The 16,668-nt window shown below is 40.0% G+C and overlaps 2 long non-coding RNA genes across 3 annotated transcripts in view; one reads left to right on the forward strand and one right to left on the reverse strand.

The window, feature by feature from the left end:
* Window positions 1-891, forward strand: part of LOC140685874 (uncharacterized) — a 148,806-nt gene extending 147,915 nt beyond the window's left edge. For both annotated transcript variants that reach the window (XR_012059315.1, XR_012059314.1), the window contains exon 5: window positions 585-891. This is a non-coding gene — a long non-coding RNA (uncharacterized lncRNA). The remainder of the gene's footprint in view (window positions 1-584) is intronic.
* Window positions 892-11,451: 10,560 nt separating this feature from the next.
* LOC140685875 (uncharacterized) overlaps window positions 11,452-16,668 on the reverse strand; it is a 64,909-nt gene continuing 59,692 nt past the window's right edge. The window contains exon 4 of the long non-coding RNA XR_012059316.1: window positions 11,452-11,571. This is a non-coding gene — a long non-coding RNA (uncharacterized lncRNA). The remainder of the gene's footprint in view (window positions 11,572-16,668) is intronic.

A 16,668-nucleotide genomic window follows, 5' to 3' on the forward strand; every position in this document is an offset into this window, starting at 1 on the left:
TTTCTCCTCACTGTTGCACTCTGTGGTTCATAACTTTCTCCATTCTGAAGTTGATTCTCTCTCCTCCTCCACTAGCTTTCTAACTTGGAAAAAAATTGCTCTGTGTTAATGTCTTCTCTCCTCTTGGTCTTTGAGTCCTTATATAATTTCTGTCTCAGTTAGTGACATAATTACCCGTCTTCTCAACTTCCATAAATCAGCATGTCACTCTAAAGTCCTCTAAATTCTCATCCAATTGTTCATCTAGTCTAAGTGATTGTTATATTCTAAGTATCTCCTGGATACATATCCACAAATACTACTTTAGATCTGGTCCTCCTCTTGGACCACTAAAAGAAAAGAGATTGTAACCTAAGGGGGGAAAGTCTCAAAGTGAACATTTGCCTTTTTGTCTCAGTACTGACCGGGAGCAAAAAACGTCCCAATGTGAATGCTCCTGGCCATTTGGCTGGTGTCCTTTAATAGGGAGATGGCTCTTATAGCAAAATATCTGTATGTCTTGGGATAACGCTTATCTTTCTATCCTGTGCTTATTCAAAGAATTTCCTCAAATGAACATTAGTTCTCACTTTCCTTTTTTCCAGGAAGAGACTGGGTTATACCATTGGCAACTATCATTGGAAAAGAACCAGGAAGTCTGGTAATTGGGAACCTTAGAAGATAATTGCTCTCAAGAGAACTGTATCTGGTTGACTAGATGAGCTAAACCCCTAGTCCTAGGTCCATGATGACCCTGGGAAGTTCTGATGCTTTGGGAAAATTCATCTATTCAGCAGATAACTCTCTCCCCTCTACCACATTGACTACAGTGCCAAATTCTGAAACACTATTCACCATATTTTCAGTGTTACCCAATATATCATTAAAAGATGAGCAGCATGATTTACAATATAGGCAATCAGGAAATAACTTGAGAAAATCTCTATGTCAAACTGATGGCTTCTTTAGTGTAAAAATCTGTAGAGTCAAGCACACGAACAAAATGTACACACAGCATTATCTCTGTATACACGCAAGCTCATACAGAATTCCTATTTATATTCATATCTCTAAGCTGCCTCATCATAACATCCTCCTAAAAACTTAAGACTCCTTTGGCTCTGCTGGTTACCAAGGTGAATCTTATTGGAGTAAACACAGTTTAGCCGGTTGCCTCAGACAGAGCGGTTCATTTAGGACACTTCAAGTCCTCTGCTTAGTAGCCCCCGCCCCTTTCCTGAGGTCCTTCCTCCTGCCCACTCCCTCACCAACACCAGGCAGAAGTGCACACTGCCAGCTGCAGAGCTGGCACAAGGTCTGAGGAGCTCTATGTGGGGATCCTCAGTTAACACATGGAGCCCAAAGAGAAACAGGGGAAAAAATTGCAATGCTCAGCTGAATTCCAGAAGCCTACTCATTCCAATACTAACAGATGAGTAGGAGAACAGGAAAGCAAGTGTCATGATCCCACCCCTCCCATTTTCCCTGGCTCCCTCTTCTCATCATTCCAGCCTTCTACTCCTCCCCAAGTTCCTGCATCTGAAGCAGCTCTAATACTTAAGTCTAAAGACCCAACATCTTTCTTTTCTCAACTCTCAGTCTTATACGCCTTGGGCCAACCAAGACTAACTAAAACTGAAAGTTTTTTTTTTTAAAGGATGAAATAAAAGAATTTAGGAAGAGTTCAGTGCCCTTTCCCGGGAAGACAGTAGTGCCTTAAAACGGCACAGCCTACAAAGTAGGGCCTCCCTTTGAGCTCTTCTGGCCTGGCCCAGGTGGCCAGGAAAAGAGGGTAGGCTTCTAGGGCCAGCTCTTCTCACATGCTATCCCTGGGCACAATTTTTATATGTCTACATTCCAGATTTTTAATTTGTTCTTTTTTAAAAAAAATATTTTCTCTGCCTTGCTCCCTAATATGAAATGGAACAGAGGGACTTACACTTTGAGCTCTGGCTGGGCCTTTGAATATACCGTATGTTTCTCCCCAGATTACCCCAGAGGCAAAACTCAATCTCTTTGCTAGTTTTTCCAAGAAATCCACTCATGCCAAAGTTTGGTGACTTTAGTTGCATTTACTTAAGCTTTGGGGGAGTTACAAGAAGAGGACCACATCACAAAATGAAGAGCCATTCTCTTCTCTCCAGCCCTCCTCTCCTCTGCTCTCCCTCCACTCTGCGCACCACCACCCCTCTAAATTTTTCTCACTTGATTTGGCATGGTAGTTTTCCTCTCTCTCTGAAACTGTAGTGCTGACATCCAGACACTGCATGAGGGTTGAGTGGTTGAGGAAGGGAGTAGAGCTTAGATTTCTACCTCCAATTTGCATAAGCATATCCATCAAAATGTTCAGAAAAACAAGGGCCTCTTCATCAACATAATACACTCTCTTTGGAACACAGTCATTACAGATAGCAAAACTTTTCCCCTAATATCCAGAGATACATAGATATGATACAGATATAGATTTCTATTGTTACCCATACATTTATAGATAGATAGATAAATAGATATATAGACAGACAGATAGATATAGATAAATAGATAGACATAAATGTGTGAGTATTTTTCCATGTATCTATGTATCTGTGTAAGTGTGTATGTATTTATCTATCCATCTATCTAGCAATAGAAATCATTTGTGACTCTGGAACTAAACAAACAAAATGGTTAGAAACCTCTCTTTTTCCTGGCTGAGTCTCTTGGGATCTTGCTTGTTCTCCTCGGAGAAAGTTGATGTTTTTGGCCAGAGCTGTTGCTCATCACTCTGCCACCTGGTAGCTAGAGCCACTTCTACCCCTGTTTCTTCTCACCAGAGGCTATCCTGCTCCCTGAGGCCCTGCCCAGTGGTAGAGCATGTGGCTCATGTAGCCACCAATGATGTTTTCCTAAGGTGGGGGAGGTCCCTGTCACTCCTTTAGCCTTGTAACTTTTACTGCTCTGGTCCCTAAACATAAGTCCTCCTGTTACCACTCTTTTATGTTATTTGCTCTCTCAACTTCTCAGTGGTTTTTCTTGTTGAAGGATATCCCTCAATGTTGCACACAAAAATTTCCCTTAATACTAACCTGTATGTACTATCCAAGGGCCAAGTCCCACTGCCTTGCCTCTGTCCTACTTCAGTGTGCATCCATGGCTCTCCCTGGTGTGTGCAAGGAGATGGGGAAAGCAATACTGTTAATTCTGGCTTCCTGGGCACCTCCTCAACCATCTGCCTGGAAGCCTCCCTGTTTCTCCCAGAATTCCCATGTCTGTTGGCTCTTCATGCTAATAAGATTCTTTAAAGAATCCTGACATTCTAGAACAGTGCTTTCTAACAGAAATGTAATGCAACTCTCATATGTAACTTTGAATTTTCTAGCAGCCACATTTAAAAAGAAAAGGAAAAACAAATGAAATTAATTCTAATAATACTTAACTCTATTAAAAATATTATCATTTTAACAAATGATCAGTATAAAACATTCAAATGAGATTAGTTTGGATACTACATCTTTCAAATCTAATATGCATTTTACACTTAACAGTATATCTCAATTCAGACTAGCCACATTTCAAGTGCTCCATAACCATATGTGGCTAGTTGCTGTCATACTGGACAGCATAGTCCTAGAGTTTCAGGTATAAGTTTGTAAACAGGCCCCTCTCATGTACATAAAATATGCGCCCATGTATCAAGTACAAACTTCTCAGCTGAGCTTTTAAGGCCATCTATAATGTGCCCCACTGTTGGAGTCAGGATGGTCTCCTTGTTGGTGCTCATTACCTCATGTTCGTTCCTGCCTCTGTGCTTAAGCTTTACTGTTCTCCTAACCTCCCTCTTTTCTCTTTTCTGTTCTAACTCCCAGCCTAGCTGCAGTTCCATCTCCTTATGGACTACAGCAGTTCCTACTATTCTTTCTCCAGAGCTTCTTACAGTAACAATTTATAGGCAGGACCATAAATTTAGAAATTATTGATTATATTGTCTTTGTATTATTTGCTGTTATAGATAAAATTTTTCTCTTCATCAAAACTGGGAGCCCTTTCGGAAAAATATCTATGTTGTATATTACACTTCTCAGTCACCAGTATGATCTACCCTAGCACAGAGCCCACAGTACACACTAAACATGCTTTTTAGTGGCTTAATATGCTATTAGATGCAGTTTTTATGCCATTTCATTTGTACCTTGTCTCTCCAATTAGATTGAAAATTCCTCCCAAATCATATGGTGGTTCTTTTTATCTCCCAAATCACTTAGCACAAATCTACTAGGATTTAAATATCTAAATCTAGCCAAAATTGCAAAATACTTGACAGATTAATAAGTACTTTTGCATACCTAATCTCACTTGATTCTCATTAATCCTTTTGAGGTAGAACTTACTGATATCATTGTCACCTTATACATGGTCAGTGTGTGGCACAGAGAAGTTGATTGATTTGCTTGAAGTCACACATTAGAGAAATGCTAAAGAGCCCAAACATCTAATTACAAATGAAAGGTCTCACTTTCCAAATCAGTGGTTACCACCTATACCTCTGTTACATCCTACCCTTATTCCCTCCAAATTAGGGTAGAACCAGAGGTTTTGTTTTGCTTGGTTTTTGTAATTGATATTCTCCAGGAGATTATTGAACATCTGGACCTGCCATGTCCAAGAATAAGCATTTGGGAACTACTCCTCAGAAATGCTACGTAAAAGGCAGACAGCTCTCTTCTCTGCTCCTCTGGGGAGAATTTCCAGGGTAAGGCATCTCTGTAAGGGATCGCCCCCACCTGCTTCTCTGCCCTTGCCTGAAAAGAGAAAGGAGTACAGAAATTGTTAAATATGTTTGAGAGAGTACTATTCAGTGATAGTTCTATCTAAATTTAAATATAAGCTCTCATGTTTTTTACTCTAAAAGTCCAGTGATAATATTTGAGAACATTCTCCCTCCTCCCAGAGTGCCCCACACCCATTAAAAGCAGCATTATTAAAAACAGCAGCTACTGGGCGTGCTTAGAACAGCTCTTCTCAAGTAAATAACTTGGAATGTTTTTATTTTAGTATATCAAAGGAAGTCTGGACCACATTATGGTTAATTGACTACATATTTCCATGAACAGAAATGAAGCTATATTTTAGTTATAAGGATATGGACCACATTGTCTTTAATGCTGGATACCAGCTTTTTAAAAAGAGATGAGAGAGAAGAAACGAAAAGTGAATTACACACTGAATTTCAGCTTGACTTAAAATCTTAGCTGTAGTTCTAGAGCACGGAAGTTATGGGGAAGGTAGCACATATATTTTGGTCTAATTACAGTGATTATACCTATGCTACCCTGGCCCTATCTTTGCATACATTCTGATAAGGAAATATTCTTATAAACAGTGCTCTTTCTTTGTCTGTCCTCCCTGGAGGGAGGTAGTTAAAGCAGCCTAGGTGACTAGAAAACAGAATTCAGAAAGCTAAGCAGAATGAAGAGCCATTTCTGAAGTTCAGAAACACTTATAGCAAAGTTTATTTCTTTTGACAATTTGCATAATTGTTTTTGTGCTTCATGCAAATTAGGCTTAATAAACATTATTTATTTCAAAGCCGAACTCATCAGTTTTGGGCTTAGCTAGTCTGAGAGTGGGGTGGAGAATTCCCAGTGCGAGCACTGTCCCCTGCAACCTCCCCAGTGCTCATTATCTCAGGGAAGGGGCCCCAAGTGAAGCCACACCTAGCACCTCGTCCTCCCAGTCGGTCTCCTCCCTGTTTACTCTGCTAGTGAGAAATGGTCCAACTGGAGACATCTAAAACCTCTAAGCTGTGGGTGGCCTTGATCAAATGCTCTAAGAAGAAAAGAAAAGAGAGGAAATTTTTGATTATCCAGAAACCTTGGATAATGAGTCTCTCTGGACACTTGAAATTTCCCAAATATCTGAGTATTTGCTTCTTTAAGCCTCACACTTTTAACTTTAATCAGTTCAATTGGAACTCTGCACCAAATATATCATATTCTTCCCTGAGTTCTTAAACAAGGAACCTAATTTAACATTTTCTTGACTGAGTCACAAAAATTATAATCTGTTGTAATAGAAATACAACAGAAAGATGACCTCAGAGGTTGCTGAGACATGTAAGATGGTCGATTCGTATATTAAATGACCCAGATTTATGTACGTGTAAGTCCTTGTAATGACTTTTTATAGTTTTTCTGAAAACCTCCCTCTCTATTGTCAGTGTACTTAACCACTAGCAGTCCCTTACCCCTGTTTTAAACTGCTATATTCTAGAAATTAGAGTAACGAAGGTGTCAAGAGAAGGTTAAAAGGCTCTGACAGAGGACGTAAGGGACAGCAAATTGGACTTTATTGAGTCCTACCAAATTTCTTCATTTGGGTCAACTGTATAGCAATTTCTACATGGGGAGATTGTCAGCTGAGTTCTGGAAAGGTGAGAGACTATTGTAGCTGCTCCAAGGAAGTTGATTTGAGAACTCAGAAGAATGCTAAGATATGAATCTTCCTCACAGAATTTATAATAAAATGATTTTTCTGAAGACAAAAGCCATACATGCCAATTTTAAAATCTTTAAATCATATAGATATATCCAGTGTGGAAAATGAAAGTTCCTCATATTGAATCTTCACCACCATGAAAAGACTACTTGTGAAAAATACATCAGTGTTTTTTTCTGTCCACATACTAGTGGGTTACTAAGACTGTTTTTAAAAAGTAAATTTAGTATCATACACTGCTTGTGCCTTACCACTTGATCTTTCAACTTACCGATTAATCTTGAATGTCCATGAATTCATACATTTTTAGTTACTGTATTGCATTTAACCACAGCTTCGTATTCCATTAAGGAAGCATCATAATTTATTTAAACAGCTCTCTACTGATAGATATTTGGATAGCATCCAGCTTTTCAACATTGCAGTCAACACTGAAATGGACATCTTTGATTATGTATAATTGAGTATTTGGGTAGGATAAATTCTTAGATGTGAAATCTGTCATTGTGTTAATTTCCTAGAACTGCTGTAACAAAGATCACAAACTGGGTGGCTTAAAACAACAGAAACATATCGTCTCACGGTTCTGAAGGTTAGAAATCCAAAGTCAAGATGTCAGGACCATGCTCCCTCTGAAGTCTGTAGGGGAGCCCATTCTTGTTCTTCCCAGCTTCTGGTGGTTTGCTGTCAATCATTGGTGTTCTCTGCCTTACAGCTGCATAACCCCAATCTTTGCCTTCAACGTCACATGGCAACCTCCCTGTTTGACTCTATCTTCATGTAGCTATTTTCTTGCATTTGCTCTACCACTGAGCTTTATCCACCTCTTTTTTGTTGGGGGGGGTGGGCATGACACAATTTAAGCCATAACATGCTAAGAGCTTTCAAAATTTTAGTAGATGTTGCCAAAGCTTCTTTCAAAAACATTATGCCAATATAGATTGTCACCAATAATGTATGAAAGTGACATACACTTCTCACCCACCCTGGATATTACCAATTTTTAATTATTTCCTAATGTGTAAGTAAAAACTTATAATTTATTATTTTATTTTGCATTTCTCTAATTATTAGTGAAATGAGAAAATTTTCTCTTGCTTTACTGATTAGTTGCATTTTTTCCTGTAGTTTGCCACCCTTTTGTCCATTTTTCTATTCCATTGTTCATCTTTTTCTTATTGATGAGTGTTTTTTGCTTATTAGAGGAATCAATAAATTCTTTGCTTGTTATATATGTTGTACTTTCCCTCCAACTTGTTCTTTACTTATGTCTTTGAACAGTAGCTTTTTAAAAATGGAATAATAATTGACATATACATTGTATTAGTTTTAGGTGTAACATAATGATCTCTTATATATATGTATTGTGAAACAGTTACTGCAATAAGTTAGTTAACATCCATCACCACACGTAATTACAATTTTTTTCTTGTGATGAGAAGTTTTAAGATCTATTTTCTTCCCAACTTCCAGAATATAATACACTGTTAACTATGGTCACCATGCTGTAATGTATTACATCCCCAGGACTTACTTATCTTATAACTGGAAGTTTGTAGCTTTTGACCACAGAAGCTTATTATTTTATGTAGTTACTTTCCCCTTTTTATAATCTAGGAATTTTCATGTTTAGAAAGGCCTTATCAAAGAGGGGAGGGATAAATTGGGAGTTTGGGATTAACAGATACACACTACTATATATAAAATAGATAATAAGGACCTGCTATATAGCTATATATACAGGGAGCTATATCCAGTTTCTTGTAATAAGCTATAATGGAAAATCATCTGAAAATATATGTGTATATATATGTATATACATAACTGAATCACTTTACTTTACACCTGAAACTAACATTGTAAATTGACTACACTTCAATAAATAAAAATTTAAAAAAAGAAAGGCCAGAGAATACAGACTTGTGGTTACCGGGGTGGGGGGGGGGGGCGGGGTAGAGGGTGGGAAGGGATAGACTGGGATTTCAAAATAAAAAGAAAAAAAAAAAAAAGAAAGAAAGGCCTTATCCACTCCAAGATTATAAAAATATACACTCATATTTTCTTCTAATACAGTTATAGCTTCATTTGTACATTTTTTATAATCCCTTTGACATGTATTTTAGTATAAGGAGTGAAATGAGCATCTAGAATTATTATTTTTCTAAGTGGCTATCAATACTATTTGTTGATCTATTTTCCACATAGATTGGAAATGATACCTATATCACTTACTGCATTATGTGTAAATTGCTGCATGTTTGGGGGTCTGTTCGTGGGCCATCCTATTCTGTTCCATTGTCCTGCCAGTCTCTTATTAAGTAGGAACCACAGTATTATAGTTACTATAACTTTATAATATATCTGAATATCTGGTAGGGCTTATTTCCCTCCTTTAATTTTCATAAATTTTCTGACTATTATAACTTTATTCCTTTAGATTAAGTTTAAATTTCATCAAATTCTTCTACAAATCTTTTTGTATTTTGATGGAATGACATTGACTTTATATTATAGATGAAATTTACACTGTGTATTCTTTTGTTTTCCTCTCAAAGGTAGAACTGTTTCTTCATGGATTGAAGTCTTCTTTCGTATCTCTCAATGTTATATATACCTTTCTCTTTGTATAATACAGTATATATAATTTTGTCAACTTATTCTTAAGTATTTCATTTTTTCATTGCTTTTGTGAATAAAATGTTTTCTTACATTAAGTTTTCTACCTGGTTGCTTCTGCATGCAGGAAAGTTATTGATTTTTTAAAAAATAATTAAATATGTTACTGACTAGCTTCCTGAATTCTCACATTGTTTCTAGTGGCTTTTTGTTGTTTTCTTGTGGTTTCAGGTGAATTGTCATATCATCTACAGTAAGTAGAATTTTGCCTCTTTTCTTATGGCATTTACAATTTTTATTGGCTCTCTTTCGTAATTGCATTTGCTAGCTCTTCCAGAAAAATATTAAGTAATAGCATTGGTAGTAGACACACTTATTTTATTCCTGATTTTAGTGGAAATGTTTCCATTGTTTTCCTGTTATTCATGATATTGAATTATGATTTGGAATTCATATATCTATTGGATTATGAAAGTATTCCTGTATTCCTATTTTCACACGGTGGTTAGGAATATGTCACTTCCCAGCTATATACAGTTCCTGCTCTAGCTATGTGACCTGAGGCAAGATCCTTAAACTTGCTAAGATTTAGTCTGGTTATCTGTAGAATGAGCCTGGTGAACCTTCATCACTGGGTAATGGTGAGGGCTCAATGACAAAACACACACAAAGCACATCAGATGGTGCCCAGTACATAATAAGGGCAGAATAAATGTTAGCTTTTATTATTGTTACTGTTTTACTCTAAATGAATGTTCAGTTTTATTACATTCCTCTTCTGTATCTTTGAATGTAATCATGACTTTTCTCCTTGACTATTAATAGGGTGAATTACACTAATAGATTTTCTAAAATTGAATCCCCCTTGAAATGAGCTCCAGTCTATCACAGTGTATTCTTTTAATGGACTTCTGGATTCTCTTTGTTAATATTTTGATTAAGATTTTTGCCTCACAGTTAAAAGTAAGAGCACCTTAGCATAGTTTGTGTGTGTGTGTGTGTGTGTGATTTGTGTGGTGTGAGTATGGTGTGGGTATGGTGTGAATAGATGTGATGTGGTATGGGTAGCGTGTGGGTGATTCATGTGTGAATAGTGCATGTTTGTACTTGTGTAGTGTGATACATGTGTATGTGTGAATAGTGTGTAGTGTGTATATGTGGTATGTTCATATTTATACAGTGTGTGTGGTAGTATAGGGGTATGTGTGGTGTGTGTAGTGTGGACAGTGTTGTGGGGCAATGTTTGAATGAGGTGTGCAGTATATGCATGGGATCTCTATGAGGTTTTGGTACCAATGATATATTGGCTTCATAAAAAAAAGGAACTTCTTTCCCTTTTCCGTTAACTCATTGCTGAATGAGTTTAATGGCATCAGAAGCATTTCTGCCTTAAAGGTTTAAACTAATCAACTTGTTAAATGATCTGGGCAGGGGCAGTCTTTGATAACATTATCAATTTATTCCATGGTTTGAGTTTTGAAAAATCTTTTTGAGTCAATTTTGATAAAAATTTTTTGAAAATCATTCATTTGTTCTTTTTTATTAGAGAATAAAGGAACAACTGTTTTGATATTATATCAAATAATAGTGTAGTATATAATTAAAATGCTTTCCTAACACTTAATAATGAAGACAAAAAGTAAGGAGAGTTGAGAGGTGATTTTGGCACCAAGAGTACTACAAAGATAATCAAGCCGGGAAGATGGACTCTCTTTGAGATTGGATCATCTTTTAGTAAAAATGGGGAAATATGTGATTCATTGGTTTACCGCAGTTAAGTAAATAGTAAATGAATACCTACAAAATAAGTGTGATCAGTAGACTTAAATCCTTCTAAACATGGCTCTTGAGGAATATACCAAAAGGATTCTTTAGGGGTGGGAATGCTAGGAAGCTGGTGCATCAGAATGGAGCTCAGCCAAGTGTGTGCCTACTGTCAGCTAATAGAACAAGAAGGACTTCCTGGAGGAGATGGACTGAAACTAAGTTGAGAAAAGAAAAGTGATTCAAAAAGGCCAAGGATGTTATGATAAGAACTGCAGTCACGGGATAAAAACTACAGGGTGGAGGTCATGCCTGCTGGTGTGGGAAGTACAAGTACCAGGACTAGTGAGACTTGGGGTTAGCTGGTGTGTGGGCACAGAGTGTCGAGCTAAGGAGATCTGGCATGAGCCACATGTCTTTCAGAAGTCAGCTGACCTCTTGTTCTTACTTGAAGCCTTATTCATGTTTGTACCTGTTGCTCTTCTTCCCCCTTGAACTTGAAGAGAGGGTGCTAAGTTAGTACGCTCAGTTAGATGACCTAAACATGGGCTGGTGAAATGTGGGGTCTACAGGCCTTCTCTCCTCCCACCCCCGAGTGTCCTGACCTCTTCTGAGTTTCCAAGTGCTGCTTCCTTGGCTGAGGTTTTCCCAGAACACAAAGTTCTGCTTGTAGGCTCCAGATACCCAGAAATGCCTCTCTCTGGCCAGTCGACTGCTTCTCCCATCTCCACACAGGACCTGGAGGAATGTCAGGGAGAGAAGGGAAGATGAGAGCTAATCATTAATTCCCTCAAGGGATCTTGCAGAGGGGACATGGACTTACCATTTCCAAATAATGACATTCTAGTTGACTGTTTTGTTCTGAAAGGGCGTTTATGTCCCTGATCCTCAAGGGAAAGTTAAAATGAAGTAGGCTTTATTTGGTTGTCTTTGCTCAGTTTGGAGCACCTGGAACTGCAAGGGATTTTACACCTGAATTCTGGGGCCCTGGGGGTTCTGCAGCCTGTTCTTTGTGTATAGCAGGTGCTCAGTAAGTGCCTGCTGACTTTATGTGATTGTGGTAGGTCTGGTGGGTGGTTGGCGGCAGAGATCAGACCGGGACTTAGAGCTATGGGATTGGCTTCCTGGCCTCCTTCCACCAGGCCCACCTGAACCACTCTTGGGAGGTGAGGCTGGAGGAAGCAGGCTGTGGAAGCAACTGCAGAAGTGGTGTCTGGAGAATAGGAGCAAGCCAGGGAAACACTCAGGCCTGGCCAGCATTGAGAACCAGGGTTTCCAAACTGAGATGTGTGTCAGAGCAGGGGAGAGCAGCCACAGGCCAGAAACCAGAGTCTTTGCAACCAAACTTACAGGGCCTGATATTATTCCTGCCATGGCAGGATCCAAAGACGGTCCCAAGAATGGCCTTCCCAGAGGCGAAAGGCCCATCAGATGCCAGATTAGACCTGCTGTTGTTACCACATCCTCCTGACAAGACTCCAGAATATCTATAATGTTAAGGGTTGAACTTTGAGTGAACACCACCTGCTGAAGACCAAATGCTCCCTGCAGTGTTTCCAAAATGTGACCTGTGGACCAATCACCTATCTCAGAATTACCCAAGATGCTTGTTACAAATGTAAATTCCAAGGCCCCACCCAGACCTACTAATTCAGCATCTCTGGGAGTGTGGCCAGGAGTCTGCATTTTTAATAATACCCCAGATAACTCTTATTTATACACACTGACATTTGAGCTCTACCATGTGTTACTGAAACTAGTAACTAGTTCCAGGGAACACACTAGTTCCCTGGAAGTGAGTAAATGGCGATAGTAAACTCTGGCCCATATTCATTTCTTTGTTCACTTATTCATTCAACAAATATTTTTAAAGACTTATGTTCAAAGCATTGTTAGGTGCTGTGGAAAGTTAAACTTAACCAGTTAGTACTTATTTAACTAGTACTCAACTATGCTCCAGGCAAGATGCGAGGCACTGCAGATCCAACATAAATAAGCAGTTCCTGACCCCAGAACCTGGACAGGGATGGGGGCCCTCATGGGACCAATGTGACACAATGTGACACACACTGCTGATGATGTTATATACAAAATATACGACAACAGTGTTGGAGAAATCATTCTATTAAAGGCCAGAAGTGAAGATGGCATTTGAAGTAGATCCTGAAGAATGAGTAGAATTTTGCCTAGGGGAATAGGCAAGGGTAAGAGGAGCATGCTGAGTGGAGGGAGCAACCCCACGAAAGGCACAGAGACACAAGATGCAGGACATACCTGGGGGTCCAATGAGAAGTTTGGTGTGACTTGCCTATGGGGTGCCTGCCTAGAGGAAACCAACTGAAAATGAAGCCAGAAACAGGCAGGTGCCAGGTTGGGAGGAACTGTAAATGTTATTCCAAGAGTTTGGACTTGGTACTATACCAAGAGCCAGTGGTTCCCAAACCTGGCTGTGCAGATTCCTGAGCCGTATCTACATCCAGTCTGATTCGATCTGGGGTGGGATCAAAGAGTGTATTTTCACCAAAGTCTGCAGGCAATGCACAGCCATGGTTGGGACCCACTGTAATGAAGATTGCTAGAAGGACTTTCAGTAAGGAAAGTCATTGTCACAGTTGGACTCTGGGCAAGCCTGAGACTAGAGTGAGGGGAATGAGGCACCTACGGAGCAAAATTTAAGAAGAGTTCCACTCTCAGCACTTGCAAGATCCTGAGAGTAGTATCTCCTTAAACTTCATGCCTTTAGCACTCCACTCCACATCCTAGTCCCAGCCATGACTCAAGGGACTATAGAGAGGCTTCCAAGTGGGGAGGGCAGTAGAAACAGGATAGCCTTCTAGGTGAGAAAGGATGGAGGCCTCCAGGATGGAGAGAAGATCAGAGACCCTTCCAAAGTAGCACCTGTAAGACTGGATGTGACCCAGGGCAGCAGCCTAGGAGGAGACTGAGGTTGTCTGGCTTAGGCCCTGGAGCATGAGAACCGTGCACTGACATAGTGGGCATGAAGTAGATTTGGGGAGCAGATAAGTGGTTCATTTTGAGACATACTATTTGAGGTTCTAGTAAGAGATTCTGGACAGAACTGTACCACCACTTCTTCCTGAAGATACATTCAGGTACATCCTATTGCAAGAATCTCAACAAATTCAACAACCAATTATTAAGCACTTAATATGTACAAAGCCCTATGTTAAACTGTGGGGGTGGGGGGCACAAAAAGTGAATAAGACATTACCCCAAGTCTCCAGAACCTCTTATATGCAAATGAATAATTCTAGTGCATTAGTCTATATTAGATCCAATGATAAAAGTACAGAAATAGTGCTATGGGTACCAAGAAGAAGATGTAAGAATGATTCTGGAAGTGAGGATTGGAGAAGGCTTTTTGGAAGCAAGATCTGAGCTGGCTCCTAAATGTAGCTATAAGAGAAGAACAAGCAAAGCAGAGAAAAATTTGAGTGAAAGCACAGAAGCAGGATGTGCACAGAGTATTAGAAGACTGCTTTGGAGACCATGTTCCCACATACATTTATGAAGCATCTTATGTATGCTCAGTACAATGTTAGTGTGGCAGCCATGAGAATGAACCTTATATGCATCCAGTTATGAGGAAGCTCACTGACCAAGGGCCCAAGTGCCACACTCTGAAATCCATCGCTGCCTTGTTGTGAGGGCCACACTTTTCCCAGGCTGCTCCCATGCAGGGATGGAATCTCAGGGATTCTGGGAGAAGCCCATTTCTAGAAGATACAGACTCATCTGATGGCCAGTTTTGGCTTGAGGATGGCCATCTAGGACACTTCCACCCACTCTCCCTTTATTCGCCTTCACTTCGGGTCAGATTATATTGGAGCCTGGAGACTTTCCCAGCCTTACCAGCGACTTTCCCATTTCCTTTCAATACTAGCTTTTCCAAGGCTAGACTAACCCATATAGGTATTGTGAGGGGGAATAATATCATGATGATTTCTTTTTCTCGGTTCTTGGCATATTGAATTATTCCTTAAATAACCCTAATAGGGCTCTCTGTTCAAAGGAAGTTAACAGAGAGATATTTTATAAAAAGAAAACATTTCTGAAAAAGGACAAATCACTCTGCCTCTTGATGCTTTTGTGTGTATCAAGATTTCTCCAAGGGGGGTGTGGCTGGAATGAAACATGTTGGTAGCCCAGCAATAGGCTCAGCGGGGTGGTGGCTGAGCACAGTACTGAGCTGCGGAATTTCTGCTGGCTGCTCAGTCCTGCCTCATTGGCTCTGTGCTTTCTCAGGCAGTACATGATGGATGTTTTATAAGGTGCTCTGATTTTCCAAAAATCATGTTGGGTAGGGGAGCTTTGGAGCCAAGCAGGCCTTGGTTTAAACAGCAAATGAGCAACTTTCTACATAACCTCAAACTGGTTCCATAACCTTTCTGAGCTGCTGTTACCTCACCTACAAAATGGGGATAGCACATGGCACATGCACAGTTACTTGGAGGACTGGAGATAAACTGTAGTGCACCAGGCACTCTATAATTGGGACTTCTTATGTCTATTAGTTTTATCCAAAAAATGGGGTTGAGTTTAGCAGTGTAGGGTGGAATGCAGTCGAGGTCACACTGGAGAATGTTTCAGGATAAAGATCCAGTGTTTCTCTCTATCACTGCCAACAAGAGGAAACAGCTCAGAGATCAGAATGAAGATCATCCAACAACCTAATACTAGGGATTGCCCTTTTGAAATTCTTAATTTTGGCTATTAGAGCCAGAACCTTCTGTAGATATTAGTGTGGTGTTTAACAGCACACAAGTCTCTGCTTCATTCCATCAGGATAGACGCAGTGTTGATTCAGTGGACTTAGGTGTTTCCATGCCAGGTATCTCTCAGCACATAGAATCATAGATTCATTTTTCTGATTCCCAGCAGAGGGCAATTCCAGTTATGTGTGCACTAGCATGCAACCTATAAGCCTCTGTGGTGGGTTGAAGATGGCTAAAAATTCTTCTATCTTCCTTCCATAGATGGGTGGGTTCCGTTTCCCCTCCCCTGATGCTGAGTTGGCACAGTTGTATTAGTCAGAGTTCTCAGAGAAACAGAATATATACGTGTGTGTGTGTGTGTGTGTGTGTGTGTGTGGAGAGAGAGAGGAGATTTATTATAAGGAATTGACTTACATGATTATGGAGGCTGAAAAGTCTCAACATCTGTCATCTGTAAGCTGGAGACCTAGGAAAGCCAGTGGTATAAGTTCCAGTCTGAATCCAAAGACCTGAGGACCAGGAGCACTGATGTAAGACTCAATCCAAGAGCAGAGGGACACCAGTGTCCCCGCTGAAGCAGTTAGGCAGAGAGAGCAGATTCTCCCTTCTGCCTTTTTGATCTACTGAGGCCTTCAGTGGATTTGATGATGCCCACATTAGGAAGGATGATCTGTTTTACTCAGTCTACTGATACAAATGCTAATCTCATGCAGAAACACCCTCACAAACATACCCCAAAATACTGTTTAATCAAATATTTGGGCATCTCATGAGCTGGTTGACAGGATACATAAAATTAGCCATCCGAGAACAGTGAAAGGAAAGCTTTGCTAGTTCTGGGCTAGCCTTTAAGAGAACAGGCAGATTCCTCCTTGCTCTTTTGGAACCCTGAGTAGCCACAGAACATGTCTGGCTGGCCTGCCAGAGAAACCATGTGCAAAGGCCCTGGGATTATGTGGAGAGAGGACAGCCAAGCCAACCTTCCAGCCACAGCCATTCCTGCTAAGACCACAGGAATGTGAGAAAAGCCACCTTGGACCCTCTAGATCAGACTAGCCACAGCTATATACCCTGAGCAATCCCAGGCAACCCCAGGTAG

The sequence above is a fragment of the Vicugna pacos genome, chromosome 15 (assembly GCF_048564905.1).
Source record: "Vicugna pacos chromosome 15, VicPac4, whole genome shotgun sequence".
Classification (NCBI taxonomy): Eukaryota; Metazoa; Chordata; class Mammalia; order Artiodactyla; family Camelidae; genus Vicugna; species Vicugna pacos.